Below are 20931 nucleotides of genomic sequence, written 5' to 3' on the forward strand. Positions count from 1 at the left end.
AGCACCATGGATCCGTCCTTCGATTCTAATATATAAATACGGAAGCCAAGATTGGGTGCCTCTACTCAGATTATGGGGAGGAGTTGGATATGCTCCATTAATGGTTCAAAGGCAGTTTGCTTCACAACAATTCATACCCGCCACCGGAGGGTTAGCATAGTCAGAGTTTGCCTTTACAAATGAAGGTTACATGAAAAAAGTCTGGGATACTGCAAAGGCTTGGAAAGAAGTTCACCTAATAGAATTAGCTCTCTATGCTGATACTATCACTCAAGATTATGACATATGGAGAAAACGACAAATGAATAGTCAAGAAGTCTCATCGACAAATTACACTTTCCAGAATCCTTTCTCAGAAGAAATGTCATCCGAGCTGGAAGTAACAAGACACGAATTTGAACGTAAAAAGGTTAAGTTGTTACGGGATATTAGTTCTCTTCAAGAGGAAAACTACCAGCTAAAGATCGATGTTCAGATTGAAAAGTCCCAAATCGTGAAAATCCAAAGAGAAGTTGAGATCGTGAGAAATGACTTAAGGGACCTTCATTTGGAAAATAAGAAATTAAGAAGCACTATAAAAAATAGTGGTTTGGCCAAGTCGTTAGCAGAATGGAAGGAAGAAATTAGAAACATCATAGGAGGGATGGAATTCTGGAAAGGGAAAGCAAAGAAAGAAGAGGAAAAAGCTGCACGTGCTATGATAGAGTTAAGAAAGAAGAATGCTGAGTATGAAACTGTGACTGCAGAATTTGTGACTAGTCAGTCCGAACGTCAAGAGCTAAGAAGGAAAATACAAAATCTAGAAAATATACTGCAATCCCGTCAGTAACAGTTAGATACTCTTCTAAAAGCTCTAGAAGAAAAGAATAATCAGTACGACAGAGACACTCACACTTATGAAAGAGCTCTCCAAGAAAAAGAAATGCAACTTGACTTTTTGATCAATGAAATTCGTAAGGCGGCTATGCAAGTTGTGCAGTTATCAGATGAAACCGAAGCTCTCAGTTACCAATTCCCTCCGAGTCAAAGATCAAGCATATCAGAATTCTTAGAATGAGTGAAGAAACAAGGCGATGTGGCTAGGAAATTTGTGTAACTGTTGAATAAAAAATGGCGAAACGTTTTGTAATAGACTCTTTTGATAAATGAAATGCCTAAGTATGGGCCTATCTTGAAATCAACACCAAATTCTTGCATATTTATTCATGACTAACATTTATTCGTCATTTATTCAACATTCATTTGTCATTTGTTCATTCATCCATTCATTGCATGTATATGTCCCATAATCATTCACTGAGGTTAAAATCATATAATCTGCAGTTGCGACACTACAAGTCTGGAATCACGCCATTCTTGTAGGACGCGCCGAAAAGCTAAAATTATGGAAGCCAAGTTTAATGAGAGAATTGAAAGGATAGAAAGGACCCAAAGAGAATTGCAAGAGCAGTTGACCAAGGCACAACAAGAAGCAAGAGATATGATGTTAAGATCTCAAGAAGAATCACTCGAGCAAAAAGATCAGATGGCCAAAATGATGGAGATGATGACAGCTTTGGTCAAAGGAAAGGGACCTATGCAGAGCCCTGACATTATGAAGCCTCAGCCAAGAACTAATCATGATCAGGATCCGCTCTATCCCCCAGGATTCACTCCACTTAACGTACATATAATGCAAAGAGAACGTCCTCAAGGAGAACCTGCAAGCGTGGAGCAACGACCCGTACCCCCTGTTCATCTAGGGCAAGGTATATTCGTATCGAACCCTGGAGCTAATCTTGCTGATCCCAATGTTCCAGATTTGGATGATTCGCTAGAAATAACCAGGTTGAAAATGGATGATCATGATGTTCAGGATAAGTATAGGAGTTTGGAAGAAAGACACAAAGCGATAGAAGGTACTAAAGCCTTCTCTGCATTGAGTGCCAAAGAGCTCAGTTTGGTGCCCGATCTGGTTTTGCCTCTAAAATTCAAAGTACTAGATTTCGAGAAATACGATGGCACGAGATGTCCAAAGGCGCATCTTGTCATGTCTTGCTGGAAGATGACTGGTTACGTGAATGAAGATAAATTGTTAATACACTGTTTCTAAGACAGCTTGGTCGGATCGGGCCTTTAATGGTATAATCAACTTAGTAGAGAAAGGATCCGATCATGGAAAGACTTGGCATCAGCATTTTGCGAGCAATACAAGCATGTATCCGACATGGTGCCTGACCAACTAACTCTGCAGATGATAGAAAAGAAGCCAACAGAGACTTTTAGGCAATACGCGTAAAGATGGAAGGATATCTCGGCCCAAGTAGAACCCCCATTGACTAAAACTGAAATAATGGTCCTCTTTATCAACACTTTGAAAGCACAGTTTTATGATAAATTGGTAGGAAGTGCAACGAAAGACTTCGTAGATATTGTAATATCTGGGGAACTTTTACCTAACCCATTATCATGAAACATTTACCTAACCCATTATCATGGAACATTTACCTAACCTATTATCATGAAACATTTACCTAAAAACCCATTATCATGGAACATTTACCTAACCTATTATCATGGAACATTTACCTAACCTATTATCATGAAACATTTACCTAACCTATTATCAATTTGTATCAATTTGTACCATAAATTATGGATATCAAGTGTACATTTTGTCTACAACAACATGATGGCTGGCCACTTCATGTAAAATGGGAGGTTTGTCATGCAAATCCTCCTATTTTGCACTCCTATTTATTTGGCCACTTCAATTTAATCTATAGCATTTTCAAACATTTTCACATAGGTCCTATTTCACAATTTCACTCCTTTTTCTTATGGAACAAAATTAACTAAAATTACCGGTTCTATCTTAAGCTTGGGCTTTCTAGAGGCCCACTAACATAATTAAACCTATGCCAACATTCATAGGATTCCCGAAAATTAGGGCGTTACAACTCTACCCTCCTTAAAGAAATTTCGTCCTCGAAATTTACCTAATCCGAACAGATGAAGGTATTGCTGTTGCATCGTCTCTTCTGGCTCCCAAACTCAGAAGTTTCCCCTTCCTTAACTTGTTGAAAACGAGCGACCAAAGACTCATCGTTCAACTATTTTTCCTTAATCGATCCACCTGTGTTGGCCTCACTTGTAACTCACCAATGACTTCCATCATCATATGACTCAGACGAGCAAACATTGCTCTCAGATCAGATATAGCTCTATGACTTAGAGCATCGGCTACCACATTAGCCTTGCTTGGGTGATATTCGATCGAACAGTCATAATCCTTAAGCAACTCAATCCATCTCCTTTGCCTAAGGTTCAGCTCCTTCTGAGTCAACAAATACTTAAGACTCTTATGGTCAGTGTATATAATACACCTTTCTCCGTACAAGTAACATCTCCAAATCAAGTATCATCCTATCTAGAGTATCCTAGTAGGATTTTAGTACAGACAGATAATTCAGGAAAATATTCAGAAAAATTCAGAATACTTACAGACTTGAGCCGGAGATTCAGAATGCCACCTTCTAAAGATCTAAATTTTGAAAATCAAGTTTTTCGCATTCTTTCTAAAATTTTCGCTTTCAAAATCTTTGTTTTGTAAAGCCATTCCACACCGAAGTTGTTGCAACTAGGCTCGATATCACTAAATGTAGCACCCCAAACCCGACCCGAAGTTATGGCTAGGATCCGCATGCCACATCAAAACGTAAAAATTCCATTCTAAGTCCGTAAAATCGTACTTGATGTTCAAAAGATTAATTCATTAAGGGTTGAAGTGAATGGAAGGTGTGCACCGGTAGGAAACCGGAAGAGGTGGTGAGTCCATCGATCGCTATACCAAGCTCCTTCGGATCCAATCCTAGACATGCATACCGCCATTGCCACACCTTAACGTCATGGATATTTCTAGAAAACCGATTCGATTAAGTCATTTTCAGGAAAAGTGATTAATTTTAGAAAATACTTTCATTGCGGAAGCTTTGCTTGTTGTCGTGTTATTTTGAAATCAACTGTTGTTTTTGAAAACGCGCCCTAAAGCTATCCAATTTCAACAGTTAAAATAAGTAATACCTATCTTAGTAATACATATTAAAACCATTAAAAATAATTAAGCGGCCTTATTACATTTAAAAACCCAAAACTTCAAACGTAAATAAAAGGATGTCCAGTTCACCAGAAGAAAATCAAACTTTCAGAACGGGTGGCCACTCCGAATTCCCTCATGACTCCAAGCCCACTATGGTTGTGGATTTCTGCGTGGATGAAAATAAAAGGGTGAGTTTGGGGAAACTCGATGTAAAGAAAACCCATTCAAAGCCCAAGTCGTCAAGCCCATTGGGCCTAAGCCCATTCAGTAATAAAGATATTGGGCGAGCCCTTTTCAGACATAATAAACCGGGCCTTAGCCCTTATTCAGATAATGATATGGCCCATAGGCCCATTTCAAAATACATGCAACATCAAGAACATATGCAAGCCCATTTGGGGAGACTACTCAACCCACCAACCACTACACTCCACCTGCATTCAACCATACACTCCATGTGGGAATAGCTCAACCCACCCAAATTTAACACTCCACAGCTTGCACCTTGCGCTCGCTTATCAAAGAATTGAGGCAAAGCCTCCAAGACGTGGACAAGCCACTTTCAAGACTTCCTCCGTCAATATCCCAATCCCATGCATCAAATAATAACAACATGGCATGCAAAATAACAACAATCAAACATGCATTTAGGTCAATTTAACCCTAGGGGTATTTTAATTTATCTCCTAGGGTAAAATCGTAAATTTTCCACTTTTAAAGGTATTTCAGAATTTATCTATTTTAGGGTTTTCATGCATATTCCTACTTTTCACGTACTAACAGAATCATGTACCGAGGGTTCTTACAGATTGGGCTGCTGGCCCATCATTCCAATTTTGGCCCATTAAGCCCAAAAATATCGAGGCACGTAAATCATGCATTTTGCAGTCCAAACATTGCAGCTTACCAAAAACATTAATCGATTTACCTCACGAGCATTCGCACACTCAAAATCTACAAAATACCGGTTTTCGCATTTCGCTTTTCGCTTTTGTCGATCTAGACTAAGAAAGAGGGTGTTAGTTATACACTGCTTATGACGATATCTTCGACGAGATCCACACACGAACCGCCTACAATTGGATTACTAACACGTTAATCTAACTATTCAAATACAAACTACGATTAACCCCTTACAATATTAGGCCAACCACACCTACAGATCATAGTAAGCTTATAAGAAATCAATAAGCAACTTATTAACAAATTTTTGTCAATATTTACCACATAATCATAATTTCACTGCAAGCTGTCTTCCTGAGCAACAGTCACTAAATTATTTATAACTGGATCTACGAAACTCCAAATCAAGTGCCGTTAATTTTCCTTGAAAATAGACTCATATATATTCTATCCATAAAATTTTCAGAATTTTTGGTTTAGCCGATCAATACCAGATTTTTCTCAAAGTTTCCCATGTTTCACTGTTTGACTAATCTGACCACCCTTCATTACGAATCAAATTTCTCATTGTACAGAATTCAAAATATGTTCTTATTTATTTCATTAGAAACTAGACTCAATAAGCTTTAATTACATAATTTATTCAGCTTTTAATTCATCTCCCACAATTTATGGTGATTTTCCGAAATCACATTACTGCTGCTGTCCCAAGCAGATTTATTACCAAATCACTCTTTCATACACCTATCTTGCATGCATGTTATTTAAACATGTATATCACCAATCAATCATCACATATCTATGATTTTTACTTAAGCATAATCTCCATTTCATCATTTTAAAGCACCACATGTTAGCCGATTTTTCCCTTTAGCATCTAAGGCACATGCATGCTCATTTGTTTGGCTCAACTTCACATATCTTCCATTTTTCATCAAAAGAACATGAAACAACAACCATTTCCTTCATTTTAATTCATGACCAAATGCTCACAACACAACTAAAAATCAAAATATACTTCAAGAGTTAAGGTAGAATCAAGAAGAACTCATGAACCTCAAAATAGAAGCAAGGTACCAAGAACTTACCTTCAATTTTCCTCCTCCTAATGACCGAATACTCAAGAGTTTTCTCCTCTCCTTTCTCTTCTCTAACTTTCAGCTATGATGAACAAAGATGGACAAAACTTTGTTCTTTTCACCCCTTTTTCTTTTAATAAAACTTCATATTTCATCCATTTAATTCTTTAATACAAAAGACATGAAATTCTTATCATGAAACATTTACCTAACCCATTATCATGAAACATTTACCTAACCCATTATCTTGGAACATTTACCTAACCTATTATCATGGAACATTTACCTAAAAACCCATTATCATGGAACATTTACCTAACCTATTATCATGGAACATTTACCTAACCTATTATCATGAAACATTTACCTAACCTATTATCAATTTGTATCAATTTGTACCATAAATTATGGATATCAAGTATACATTTTGTCTACAACAACATGATGGCTGGCCACTTCATGTAAAATGGGAGGTTTGTCATGCAAATCCTCCTATTTTGCACTCCTATTTATTTGGCCACTTCAATTTAATCTATAGCATTTTCAAACATTTTCACATAGGTCCTATTTCACAATTTCACTCCCTTTTTCTTATGGAACAAAAATTAACTAAAATTACCGGGTTCTATCTTAAGCTTGGGCTTTCTAGAGGCCCACTAACATAATTAAACCTATGCCAACATTCATAAGATTCCCGAAAATTGGGGCGTTACAGAACTTATAGAAAATGCCATCAAAAGTGGAAGGATGGAAGGTTCCGAGAGCTCGAAAAGGACAGCACCTGTAAAGAAAAAAGAGGCAGAAGCCTATATGGTGGGAATTGAGAATCATTACACTTATAATCCGTATCCAACCCAGTCACGAGCTCGATATCGCCCACCTCTGAACTTCTATTATCCTCCCCAAAGCCCTTACTATCAAGCACCACCTCATTACCCTTCTTACCCCCTCTACGCCATAAATAACCAAAGACCAGTCACTACGTTCCCACAGAATACCATGCCAGCTCAAAGCCAACCTAAAGATGAACAAAGACCGACAAGATCCAATCCTGAAAAACCCCAGTTCAACCCAATTCCCGTGTCATATGGAGAGCTGTACCCAAAACTATTGGAAAAACAAATAATATCCCCACATTATATAGCACCCCTGAAGCCTTCATACCTAAAATGGTACAATCCTAATGCCAGTTGCATGTACCACGCTGGAAACGAGAGGCATTCTACAGAAAATTGTCTGGCATTTAAAAGGAAGGTTCAAGGCCTCATTGATGCAGGCATCTTACGATTTGATGGTACTAGCAATACAACTGGAAATCATCTCCCTAACCATACTGAAGGGAATGTGAGCGCGGTGACTGAGGAAGATAAGTGGCAAACCAAAAGCTGCGTTTCTAAAATAAAGACACCTTTACAGAAGATATGGAAGGTGATGGTTGAAAAGGGGCTGTTCTGTCGCCCCTACAGAATTTTTAAAGAAGGAAGTATAAAAAGTCAATGTTTTTGTGACTTCCATGGTATTGAAGGGCATGACATTCAGTCTTGTGAGGAATTTAGAAAGTTACTTCAAGACATGATGGACAATAAGGAAATTGGGATCTTTAACAAAGAGGCCGATGAGGGAGAAGTATGCGCTTTTGACAATCAATCATCAAGTTTCCCTTATAGCGCCGATCGACCATTGGTGATTTATTACGGTGCAAAAAAGGAACAAGTGAAACAGAAAATGATAATTGAAGTACCATCTCCTTTCCCTTACAAAGGTAACAATGCGGTACCATGGAAATACGGTGTCAACATTATCACACCTGAAGGTGAAAATCCAAAGCCATGACTGGAAGTGTTGGTGAAGTAGGACATTTTACTCGTAGCGGGAGATGTTATTCTAAAATGGTTGAGCCAACGAAAAAGACGAGTGACTTGAACCAGAAAGGAAAGGTACCGATGCATGAGGCCGAGGTCAAACTTAAAACTCCGTCTGAACAAGAAGTTAAAAGGCCTGTGAATGAAGAGGAAGCACATGAATTCTTGAAGTTCATCAAGCATAGTGAATATAACATCGTGGAACAGTTAAGCAAACAATCGGCACGAATCTCGGTATTATCCTTACTGTTAAATTCAGAACCACATCAGAATACTTTGCTAAAAGTGTTAAATCAAGCTTACGTGGCAAGCAATATATCTATCGAAAAGCTTGATAGGTGGGTGAATAACCTGAACGCGGATAATTTTATTTCTTTCAGTAATGACGAAATACTACCAAATGGTAAGGGTTCCGTAAAAGCATTGCACATCACAACCCGTTGTAAGGGTTACATAATACCAAATGCTCTCATTGATAATGGGTCTGCACTCAATGTCATGCCTTTGGCCACACTTTCTAGAATTCCAATTGATCTGTCTTATCTAAGACCTTGTCACTCCACAGTAAGAGCATTCGATGGGACAAGACGAGAAGTCATGGGAAAAATTAAAATTCCTCTAGAAGTTTATCATGGATGGTCTTTTGGTCACTGTCGTGGGTGAGGAAGACATTGTCGCATCTATCTCTACGGACACACCATACCTCGAAGTAAGCAAAGATGCAGTAGAATGTTCCTTTCGCTCCTTCGAATTCATTAATGCTACATTCGTTACTAAAGGAAATAAGATTCTTATGCCTAAGCTATCAAGGAATACCGAGATGGAAATTAAGCTGATTGTGGGAAAGGAAGCCCGAGCAAGGAAAGGTTTGGGAAGATATCAGCAAGGGATAGTTAGAGCTCTAAGACCAGTGCCCCATAAGGCTCGATATGGTTTAGGGTTTAAACCGGATATGCGACAAAGAAGAAAGATCAAGAAAGGCGGATTGCTAGAGCCTTAGGCCGAGAATTAGAATGGGAACCCATAACGTACCCTCCTTTTTCAAAAAAATTTACATCTGCAGGAATGATATACCCCGGGCAAGATAATCCATGAAGCACGCTGTTATTAATTGAAAAGGGTCTTTAGAATGTCAGTATAAATGTCATTGACAAAGGAAATGACGCAATTAAAGATGTTTCAATGATACGCCCTTGTCCTCCTAGATTCGTTTTGAACAATTGGACTGCTGTGGATCTCCTTATAGTTTCTAAGTCTTCACCAGAGTAATGCTCAATGTTAACACTCTTCTTTTTATGTGTCCCTCAGTAATAGTAGGGATTATTTTGTAAGAGCTTATGATTTGCTCTTTATCATTTAAATGAACATTAATGGAGATGCATTTTGTCATAGTCTTTTCATTCTCATTAACTTCATACTTTTTCCCTCTTCTCACAGCCTGTCATTGCATATATCTCACATCATGCCATTATGCTTGTTGGTCCCAATACTTTGATGCTCTTCTATAGTTTTCTTTTCCATTCAACTTTCAGGTGCTCAGATATCAACGATATGAACAAACCCGTTACAAATCTTGAAATCGATTTCGAGAAAGCTATTTGTTTAGGAGAGTTCGAAACTGAGGAAAATGTTAAAAACTGTGTCTCGCCTCCTGGCTTACTAAGAATGATAGAACAAGAAGATAAACAGATTCTACCTCATCAAGAATCTATTGAGATAGTAAACTTGGGAAATGAAGAAAAGAGGCAAGAAGTGAAGATTGGGACCTCCATTTCAAATAACACCAAACATGATTTGATCACTTTGCTTCATGAGTACAAAGATGTATTTGTATGGTCGTATCAAGACATGTCAGGATTGAATGAGGATGTAGTGGTCCATAGACTCCCACTGAAACTAGAATGCAAACCCATTCAACAGAAGCTAAGACAAATGAGACCTGAAATACTGTTAAAGATAAAAGAAGAAGTCAAGAAACAATTCGATGCTGGCTTCCTACAAGTCTCCAAGTATCCACAATGGGTAGCTAACATAGTCCCAGTACCGAAGAAAGACGGCAAGGTACGAATGCGTGTGGATTATCGCGATTTGAATTAAGCAAGTCCTAAAGATAATTTTCCTTTGCCATACATCGATACATTGGTGGATAACACAGCCAAACATTCATTGTTTTCGTTCATGGATAGATTCTGGGGTTATAATCAGATAAAGATGGCTCCTGAGGATATGGAGAAAACTACTTTCGTAACAATGTAGAGAACATTCTGCTATAAAGTGATGTCGTTCGGATTAAAGAACGCTGGGGTAACATATCAAAGGGCCATGGTGATGTTGTTTCATGACATGATGCACAAAGAAATAGAAGTCTACGTCGATGATATGATCGCCAAATCCAATGGGGAAAGAGAGCATGTTGGGAACCTCAGGAAGTTGTTCGAAAGATTGAGAAAATTCCAGCTAAAGCTTAATCCAGCCAAGTGTACATTTGGGGTTACCTCAGGAAAATTGCTAGGCTTCATCGTCAGCGAGAGAGGCATTGAAGTTGATCCAGATAAGATAAAGGCCATACAAGAACTACCACCTCCGCACACGCAAAAAGAAGTAAGAGGATTTTTAGGGAGGTTAAACTACATCGCTTGGTTCATTGCTCAACTTACCAATCAGCGTGACCCAATTTTTTGACATGTTCGAAAACATAATCCGGGAGAATGGAATGAGGAGTGCCAAGTGGCTTTTGACAAGATAAAACAGTATTTGTCTAATCCTCCGGTGCTAGTATCGCCAAATCCAGGAAAACCGTTAATATTGTATCTGACTGTGTTCGAAAATTCAATGGGTTGCGTACTGGGGAAACATGATGAGTCAGGAAAGAGAGAAAAGGTGATTTACTATCTCAGTAAAAAGTTCACAGGGTATGAAGCAAAGTACTCGTCAATTGAAAAATTCTGTTGCGCTTTGGTTTGGGTAGTTCGGAGGCTCAGGCAATATATGTTGTATCATACGACGTGGTTAATTTCAAAGTTGGACCCAATAAAGTACATGATGGAATCACCTGCACTCTCAGGAAGAATGGCACGATGGCAGATCCTACTATCAGAATACGACATTGTCTATGTGAGCCAAAAGTCGATAAAAGGGAGTGCAATAGCTGATTTCTTAGCAACTTGAACAACGGAGGAATACAAGCCATTGAGATTTGATTTCCCAGATGAAGACTTGATGTGCATTACGAGAAAAGAATGTGAGTCATTGAAAGAGAAGTCATGGAAGATGAGCTTTGATGGTGCATCGAATATATTAGGGCATGGGATTGGAGCAGCCTTGATATCACCAGAAGGGAACCATTATCCATTCACCGCCAGATTGAACTTCTTCTGTACTAATAACATAGCAGAATATGAGGCTTGTATCATAGGACTTCGCGCAGCTATTGAATGAAATTTCAAAATTCTAGATGTGTACGGAGACTCAATGTTGGTGATTTACCAAATTCGTGGAGATTGAGAAGTGAAAGATTCGAAATTAGTTAAATACAGTGATCTAGTGGCAGGACTGATTAAAAGATTCAAAGAAATAACTTTTCATTACTTCCCACGAGAAGAAAACCAATTGGCTGATGCCCTGGCCACTTTGGCTTCAATGTTCAAAACGAACAGAGAAACAGAAATAATGCCTCTTCAAATGAGCATATATGAAGTCCCTGCACATTGTTTCAGCATTGAGAAAGAACCAGATGGACGACCATGGTTCCATGATATCTTAGAATATGTCAAGAATCAAAAGTATCCCGAACAAGCAAATGAGAACGATAAAAGAACAATCAGAAGAATGGCAGTAGGATTTATTCTTGATGGGGACATCCTGTACAAAAGAGGAAAAAAACCAAGTGCTCTTGAGATGTGTGGATGATATTGAAGCTAGAAAAATACTTGAAGATGTCTATGAAGGAATTTGTGGGACGCATGCCAATGGTTTCACTATGGCCAGGAAGATTATAAGACTTGGTTACTACTGGCTGACGATGGAAAGCAACTGTATTAGTTATGCACGAAAGTGCCACAAATGTCAAATTTACGGCGATAAAATTCATGCAGCCCCTTCTCCCCTCCATGTCATGACTTCTCCATGGCCTTTTTCTATATGGGGCATGGATGTTATAGGGCCAATTTCCCCAAAAGCTTCTAATGGACACCGATTCATTTTTGTGGTCATTGATTACTTCACAAAATGGATAGAAGCCGCTTCGTTTGCCAATGTGACAAAGACTGCAGTTTGCAGGTTTTTGAAAAAAGAAATCATTTGTCGGTATGGTTTTCCTGAAAGAATCATTTCAGATAACGCCTTGAATCTGAACAACAAGATGATGAAGGAGGTGTGTGAACAATTTCAAATAAAGCATCATAACTACTCACCCTATCGCCCGAAAATGAATGGAGCTGTTGAAGCGGCCAACAAGAATATTAAGAAGATTATTGGGAAAATGACTGAGACATATAAAGACTAGCACGAGAAGCTACCATTTGCTTTGTACGCATATCGTACATCTGTGCGGACATCTATGGGAGCAACTCCTTTCTCTCTGGTCTATGGAATGGAAGCTGTATTACCCATCGAAGTTGAGATCCCTTCTCTATGAGTCTTAATAGAGTTGAAATTAGAGGAAGCAGAATGGGTTCGAGCTCGATATGACCAGTTAAACCTCATTAAAGAAAAACGTTTAAAGGCAATTTGTCACGGACAGATGTACCAGAAAAGAATGATCGTGGCCCATGACAAGAAAGTACGGCCAAGTGTAACGCCCCAAAAATTGGGCCTAGAAGAGTTGGGCTTGAGTCTGGGATTCGGATAGAAGAAAACCTGAATAATTAAGAAGTTTTAATTATTATCGTTTAAGAAAGAATTTTACTACTAGGAAATTTTTTCGTATTTATTATTACGGATATTTTAAATTTTATGAAATTTTAATTAGTATTATGAGATAAAATTATTATTATTAGAAAAATATTATCAGTATGTATGTTTGAAAATTTTACGAAAATTATTATTATTTACTGTATTATTGATATTTGAAATTTTATTATTAGATATATTTTAAAATTATTATTATTATTGGAAAGGAAAAAAAATATTAGTTGTAACATACGATTTTCGGGATTTTTTTGGGTTTTGTGATTTTAGTAAATCTTGAAATTTTCATGTTCTAAATATTAGAATTATGTTTAAATGTGTTAGTAGACCTTTAGAAGGCCCAAGACTAAGCTAAACACGGTAAAATATCAAGGTGGGATTTTTAAGTGAATAGGAGATTTGGTTAAGTGGGCTTTTAAGAAGAACTGCGTAAGTTATGACACAAATAAGGCCTTGGTAAAGTGGCAAGGTGACGCCACTAAGTTCCTAAAAAGTGGCGCTGGGAAGGAATTGGAGGTCTAGGGTTCAAGTTGTAAGGTAGGCATATTGTTTTTCTTTTAATTTTTAGGCATGTACTAGGCATGTGATCACACAAGTAAATTTTGACAAGGGCCTTAGAGATGGGTCGATTGCTCTAATTTAATATTAGGGTTAGGTTCTTTTCTTTTCTATCTTGGAGAATTAGGGTTAGCCACCAAAGCTTTCTTTCATCTTTTCTCAATTCTCACAAAAGCCGAAAACACAAGTCTATTTCTCATTGTGCCAATTTTCTTCTTCTTTTTCCTCTATGTTTTCTCTTCCTTTATGCTTCTCCTTCTAGTCAAAACCTTCGACCATCTTATTCACCTTCTTTGTCGATCCCATCTTCCATTAAACCTTCATCACCAATCGCCATTAAAAGGTCGAAATCTCGAAAACTCACTACTTGTGCCGATTTCTCCAAATCCAAATCCTTCATATTTTTGTTCCTTGTGATCAACATTCATCTTCTCTAAACCCTTAATATCTGCTCGACAACGTTACTCCAAGGTTATAGCCTCAAACCACCATCTTTTCATCACCTAAAAAGCCAAATACCATAGATTTAGGGACTTTTAGCGAAACTTCAGATCTTCTAGATTCGAGTTCTACCATCGTTTAGAGGATAAATCAGACGATCTGCGTAGAAATCAAAGAGGAACAAGTGGTAAGTGCTCATCACTTTAGATCTAGTTTTATTTTACAACTTCAAAAAGTCAAGTCCCTAAAATCTAGGGAGGTGTCGATTTGGGCATATGGCTCTAAGGGTCTTTAATCGATGTTTTCTTTCGGTGACTAGAGTCTTCTTAAGCGTTGAATTAAAGGCGTGGTTCATTGGAGCAATCGATTCGAGCTAACTATCGATTTTGGCAAAAGGTAAGGTTTCAAAGGTTTTTAGGGATATGGTTCGATCATGGATAAGTAAGTTTTGGGGTTTAGTGATTATGGTTTGTAAATAAGAACGTGCTAATAAATTGTAGGACATCGAAAGGGATCTCGAATAATCGTCATGAACTGTGTGTAAACGACACCCACTCATAGACTAGATCGGTAAAAGCCGAAAAGTCGAAAAGTGACATTTATGAACTTGCTGACGTCACGGCGCCAGAGGTAGTTTGGTTGTTAATTTTGATAATCGCAAGCGAATGATTGCGAGTGCATAATTCGTGCACTTTGGTATATTTGGGCTTAATGGGCGAAAATAGGTTAGTGGGCCAACGGGCCCGATTCGAAAAAACGCTTTCGGTAAGTGCTTCATTATTGTGTTAATGGTTAGAATATGTATGTAAACTCTAGAATAGTAAATTTTATTAAACTACCCTAAGTATGAAAATTCTTGTTTTACCCCTAGGTGCTAAATGACCGTTATACCCCTAGGGTTAATTTTGACCTGAAATACATGATATTCGATTACATTTGTTATATGCCATGACATGTATATCTCATTGCATGGGGTTGGGTTTTGTTATAGAGGAAGAACCTGTTCGGTGGTCGTGCCACATATTCGATATAAGCGACTTTCTTTGCGGATTATAGTTAGTGCATGCATCGGTGCTAACACCGTAAGTGTAGGGATGGCGTGGGTGATTTATTCCCACGGAAGTGTAGGGATGGACGGAGGAAGTGCGGGGTTGGATGGGGTTATCATGCATTAATCATATGAGATTGTTTTATTAAGGGCCAATCAGATTAAAAGGGGCCCAACTATGTTAATATGGGCAAGGCCCAATATATCTCGACTTGTAATAGGGCTACGCCCAGATTGATATTGATATGGGCTAGGCCCAGATACTCTATTCTCGTAAGGGGCTATGGCCCAGACACAATCTTGATATGGGCTAAGGCCTAGTTAACACCGATTTCTAAATAGGCTTAGGCCCAAAAAGCTTGAACCGATTTGGGCTCGGTTGGGATACTTTACACATCGAGTTTTCCAAACTCACCCCCTTTTTCCCATCTTTGCGTGAGCCTTAGATCGATGGACTTGGAGTCAAGGGATTCAGAGTGGCCACGAAGATTAAGTTTCGCTTTCTTTAAAATAAGTTTCGCATTTATTATTTTGATTATTTTCTGGTTTAAGTTGTAATAAGGCCTCTCTTTTTATTATTTTTAATATTTTGGGTTATTAAATTGGTTAGCTCTAGGGCGCGTTTTATAAAAGTTACTTATTTTTAAAATATCATGATTACCGAGCAAAGCTTCCGCAACGTAAATGTTATCAAAGGAAATAAATATTTTAAATAGACTTAAACTTAATTTGTTGTTCGTGGACAAGCAATATGCTTTAAGTGTGGCAATGGATGTGTGCATGTCTAGGATTGGATCCATGAAGAGCTTGGTACTTAAGCAGTCCAATAGACTCACCACCTCTTTTCTGGCTTCCTACCTGGTGCGCAGCTTCCATTCACTTTAACTTACTTTTAAAAGTGTCTTTTACAACACCAACTCATCTTTTCCAAACTAAGTGTTTTTAACGCATCAATGTGGCGCATCATATCCGGTCATAACATCCAGGCCGGGTTTAGGGTGTTACATTTAGTGGTATCAGAGCCCGGTTGTAACAACTCGGCTGTGGATCGGGTCCAAAAAGGATTTTCAAAACTTTATGCCAAAAAGGGTATTTTTGGAAAAAAAACTGACTTTTGAAAACAATTTTTTTTTTAAAGGAGATAATCTCCGAACTTGTTTTCTTTTAATCAAATGATTGAAAAATGGATTTCAAAAAGTTTAAATCTTTTGAGTTCATCTGAAAACGTAGGAGGTGGCACACTGAATCCCCGGCACCAAGTTTGTAAGTACTTCTTTTTCCTATACTGTAATGTACTGAAATAATACTGTAGTTAGAATCGAGCCTTTTGATATGAAACTGTAGATAGGGTAGAACTAAAAACCCTAAAAGATTGAAACCGTGGTTACGATATGATTCTATAAAAACAAAAACTTTAAAATACTCTCTCTGCATAAGACATATGAAAAAATAGTAAAAATATTTGAGACCTTTGTAGTTATTTGATATGTGTACTGGTAATGTAAAGCATTGATATGGATTCTGCGGGTAAGCAAAGTCTGCCAACTTCGGGTAGCGGTAACTCAGAGCTTGGTACTGAGGCACTGGCCGAGTTAGTAAGGAAAGTGGTAGAGGAAGTATTGGATACAAAAATTAAGGAAATTAGGGAAGCGCTTCAAGCAGGGTGCTTGGAGTGTAAGAAAAGGAAGGATTCTAGTTCTCAGAAAACCAAGCCTCGCTCGTGAAACATGTTAAGGCACGACCAAAGTATCCAATCTGCAAAGACTGCAACGGACGTCATTCGGGTGAATGCCATAGGAAGACAGGAGCATGTCGTAGATGTGGGTCCAAGGAGCATCGAGCTCGGGATTGCCAAGTTTATTTTATTTAAATATATGTTACGAGTTGTATGCGTGCCTGATAAACGTTTCTTTATTTCGGTAATTGGATGTTCTGGGTCGTATTAAAATTATTTAGATCGAGTCTTGTGTATCATAGTAGCATAGTGGTTTAACTTATACAGTTAATTGATAGTTGGAAATTTCGAGGACGAAATTTTTTTTTTAGGGGGATAGAGTTGTAATGCCCCAAAAATTGGGCCTAGAAGAGTTGGGCTTTGAGTCTAGGATTCGGATAGAAGAAAACCTGAATAATTAAGAAGTTTTAATTATTATCGCTTAAGAAAGAATTTTTACTACTAGGAAATTTTTACTGTATTTATTATTACGGATATTTTAAATTTTTATGAAATTTTAATTAGTATTATGAGATAAAATTATTATTATTAGAAAAATATTATCAGTATGTATGTTTGAAAATTTTTACTAAAATTATTATTATTTACTTGTATTATTGATATTTGAAATTTTATTATTAGATATATTTATAAAATTATTATTATTATTGGAAAGGAAAAAAATATTAGTTGTAACGCATACGATTTTGGGATTTTTTGGGTTTTGTGATTTTAGTAAATCTTGAAATTTTCATGTTCTAAATATTGGAATTATGTTTAAATGTGTTAGTAGACCTTTAGAAGGCCCAAGACTAAGCTAAACACGGTAAAATATCAATGTGGGATTTTTAAGTGAATAGGAGATTTGGTTAAGTGGGCTTTTAAGAAGAACTGCGTAAGTTATGACACAAATAAGGCCTTGGTAAAGTGGCAAGGTGACGCCACTAAGTTCCTAAAAAAGTGGCGCCTGGGAAGGAATTGGAGGTCCAGGATTCAAGTTGTAAGGTAGGCATATTGTTTTTCTTTTAATTTTTAGGCATGTACTAGGCATGTGATCACACAAGTAAATTTTGACAAGAGCCTTAGAGAGATGGGTCGATTGCTCTAATTTAATATTAGGGTTAGGTTCTTTTCTTTTCTATCTTGGAGAATTAGGGTTAGCCACCTGAAAGCTTTCTTTCATCTTTTCTGAATTCTCACAAAAGCCGAAAACACAAGTCTATTTCTCATTGTGCCGAATTTTCTTCTTCTCTTTTCCTCCATGTTTTCTCTTCCTTTATGCTTCTCCTTCTAGCCGAAACTTTCTGACCATCTTATTCACCTTCTTTGTCGATCCCATCTTCCATTAAACATTCATCACCAATCGCCATTAAAAGGCCGAAATCCTGAAAACTCACTACTTGTGCCGATTTCTCCAAATCCAAATCCTTCAGTATTTTTGTTCCTTGTGATCAACATTCATCTTCTCTAAACCCTTAATATCTCGCTTCGGCAACGTTACTCCAAGGTTATAGCCTCAAACCACCATCTTTTCATCACCTAAAAAGCCAAATACCATAGATTTAGGGACTTTTAGCGAAACTTCAGATATTCTAGATTCGAGTTCTACCATCGCTAGAGGATAAATCAGATCGATCTGCGTAGAAATCAAAGAGGAACAAGTGGTAAGTGCTCATCACTTCGGATCTAGTTTTATTTTACAACTTCAAAAAGTCAAGTCCCTAAAATCTAGGGAGGTCATCGATTTAGGCATATGGCTCTAAGGGTCTTTAACGATGTTTTCTTTCGGTGACTAGAGTCTTCTTAAGCATTGAATTAAAGGCGTGGTTCATTGGAGCAATCGATTCGAGAGCTAGCTATCGATTTTGGCAAAAGGTAAGGTTTCAAAGGTTTTAGGGATATGGTTCGATCATGGATAAGTAAGTTTTGGGGTTTAGTGATTATGGTTTGTAAATAAGAACTGTGCTAATAAATTGTAGGACATCGAAAGGGATCTCAGAAGCAATCGTCGCGAATCAAGTGTGTAAACGACACCTACTCATAGACTAGATCGGTAAAAGCCGAAAAGCCGAAAAGCCGACATTTATGAACTTGCGAGCGTGTGAGTGCTTGTGAGGTAGTTTGGTTAATTTTGATAATCGCAAGCAGAATGATTACAGAGTGCGTAATTTCATGCACTTCGGTATATTTGGGCTTAATGGGCCGAAAATAGGTTAGTGGGCCAACGGGCCCGATTCGGTAAAAACGCTCGGTAAGTGCTTCTATTATTGTGTTAATGGTTAGAATATGTATGTAAACTCTAGAATAGTAAATTTTATTAAACTACCCCTAAGTATGAAAATTACCGTTTTACCCCTAGGTGCTAAATGACCATTATACCCCTAGGTTAATTTTGACCAAATACATGATATTCGATTCATTTGTTATATGCCATGACATGTATATCTGCTGCATGGGTTGGGTTTTGTTATGGAGGAAGAACCTGCTTCGGTGGTCGTGCCACATATTCGATATAAGCGACTTTTGTCATGGATTATAGTTAGTGCCGCAATCGGTGCTAACACCGTAAGTGTAGGGATGGCGTGGGTGATTTATTCCCACATGAAGTGTAGGGATGGACGGAGGAAGTGCGAGGTTGGATGGGGTTATCATGCATTAATCATATGTGATCTGCTTTTATTAAGGGCCAATCAGTATTAAAAGGGCCCAACTATGTTAATATGGGCAAGGCCCAATATATCTCGACTTGTAATAGGGCTACGGCCCGATTGATCTTGATATGGGCTAGGCCCAAGATACTCTTATCGTAAGGGCTATGGCCCATTAATCTTGATATGGGCTAAGGCCTAGTTAACACCGATTTCTAAATAGGGCTTAGGCCCAAGAAAGCTTGAACCGATTTGGGCTCGGTTGGGATACTTTACACATCGAGTTTTCCAAACTCACCCCCTTTTTCCCATCTTTGCGGTGAGCCTTAGATCGATGGACTTGGAGTCAAGGGATTCAGAGTGGCCACGAAGATTAAGTTTCGCTTTCTTTAAAATAAGTTTCGCATTTATTATTTTGATTATTTTCGGTTTAAGTTGTAATAAGGCCTCTCTTTTATTATTTTTAATATTTTGGGTTATTAAATTGGTTAGCTCTAGGCGCATTTTATAAAAGTTACTTATTTTCAAAATATCACGACACGAGCAAAGCTTTCATAACGTAAATGTTATCAATGGAAATAAATATTTTAAATAGACTTAAACTTAATTTGTTGTTCGTGGACAAGCAATATGCTTTAAGTGTGGCAATGGATGTGTGCATGTCTAGGATTGGATCCATGAAGAGCTTGGTACTTAAGCAGTCCAATAGACTCACCACCTCTTTTCTGGCTTCCTACCTGGTGCGCAGCTTCCATTCACTTTAACTTACTTTTAAAAGTGTCTTTTACAACACCAACTCAGCTTTTCCAAACTAAGTGTTTTGAACGCATCAATGTGGCACACCATATCCGGTCATAACATCCAGGCCGGGTTTGGGGTGTTACACCAAGAAAATTTCACGAAGGAGAACTCGTGCTGAGAAAGATTCTCCCAATACAAAAAGACCTGCGATGAAAATGAGCACCAAATTGGGAAGGACCATACGTCGTAAAGAATGCATTCTCGGGTAGAGCTTTGATTCTCACTGAGATGGATGGGAAGGAGTTACCTCATCCAGTGAATTCAGATGCTGTGAAGAAATATTATGCCTAAAAAAAAAGATCAAGGTGAAAACTCGAAAAGGGCATCTTGATTAACACAAAAGATTAGGATGAAAACCCGAAAGGGCGTTCTAATAAAGCAAACACTGGGCTTGAAAAGCATGGCGTTTTGAACGTTGGGTCAAACAGTGAGACTACAGTATTTGAAGTATTTCTGAAAACTCGAGATCTTCTACGCAAGAAGCCATGCTTGAAAAGATTCTTGATCAAGAAACGTGGAAGAGTTCATCCGTTGAAAATCTAAGCATTTGTATCCGCTGAATGCGATCCCCTTTCTTTTTATTACACTTGTTACTATTCTTGGTTAACTTCTTTTGTTTGTCACCTTTGAAATAAATAAATAGAGGTATCCCTTTTGTACCTACATGACCATTTTCATGCATTTCATTATGTGGTTTATTTAAATGATAAATAGTGAAATGACACACTCTAGACAAAAGAAATGTTGAGCATTACCCGGATAAGAATTTGATAAGTACAAGAGTCTTAAAGTAAGGACAAAGTTCAACCAGAGGCAAAAGAGTGATATCTGAGAAACGTTGATTACTCGTGAAGCTTGAGGATGGGTACATGACCTAAAGAGAAAGTCAAG

This window comes from Gossypium arboreum, chromosome 10 (genome assembly GCF_025698485.1).
Source record: "Gossypium arboreum isolate Shixiya-1 chromosome 10, ASM2569848v2, whole genome shotgun sequence".
NCBI lineage: Eukaryota > Viridiplantae > Streptophyta > Magnoliopsida > Malvales > Malvaceae > Gossypium > Gossypium arboreum.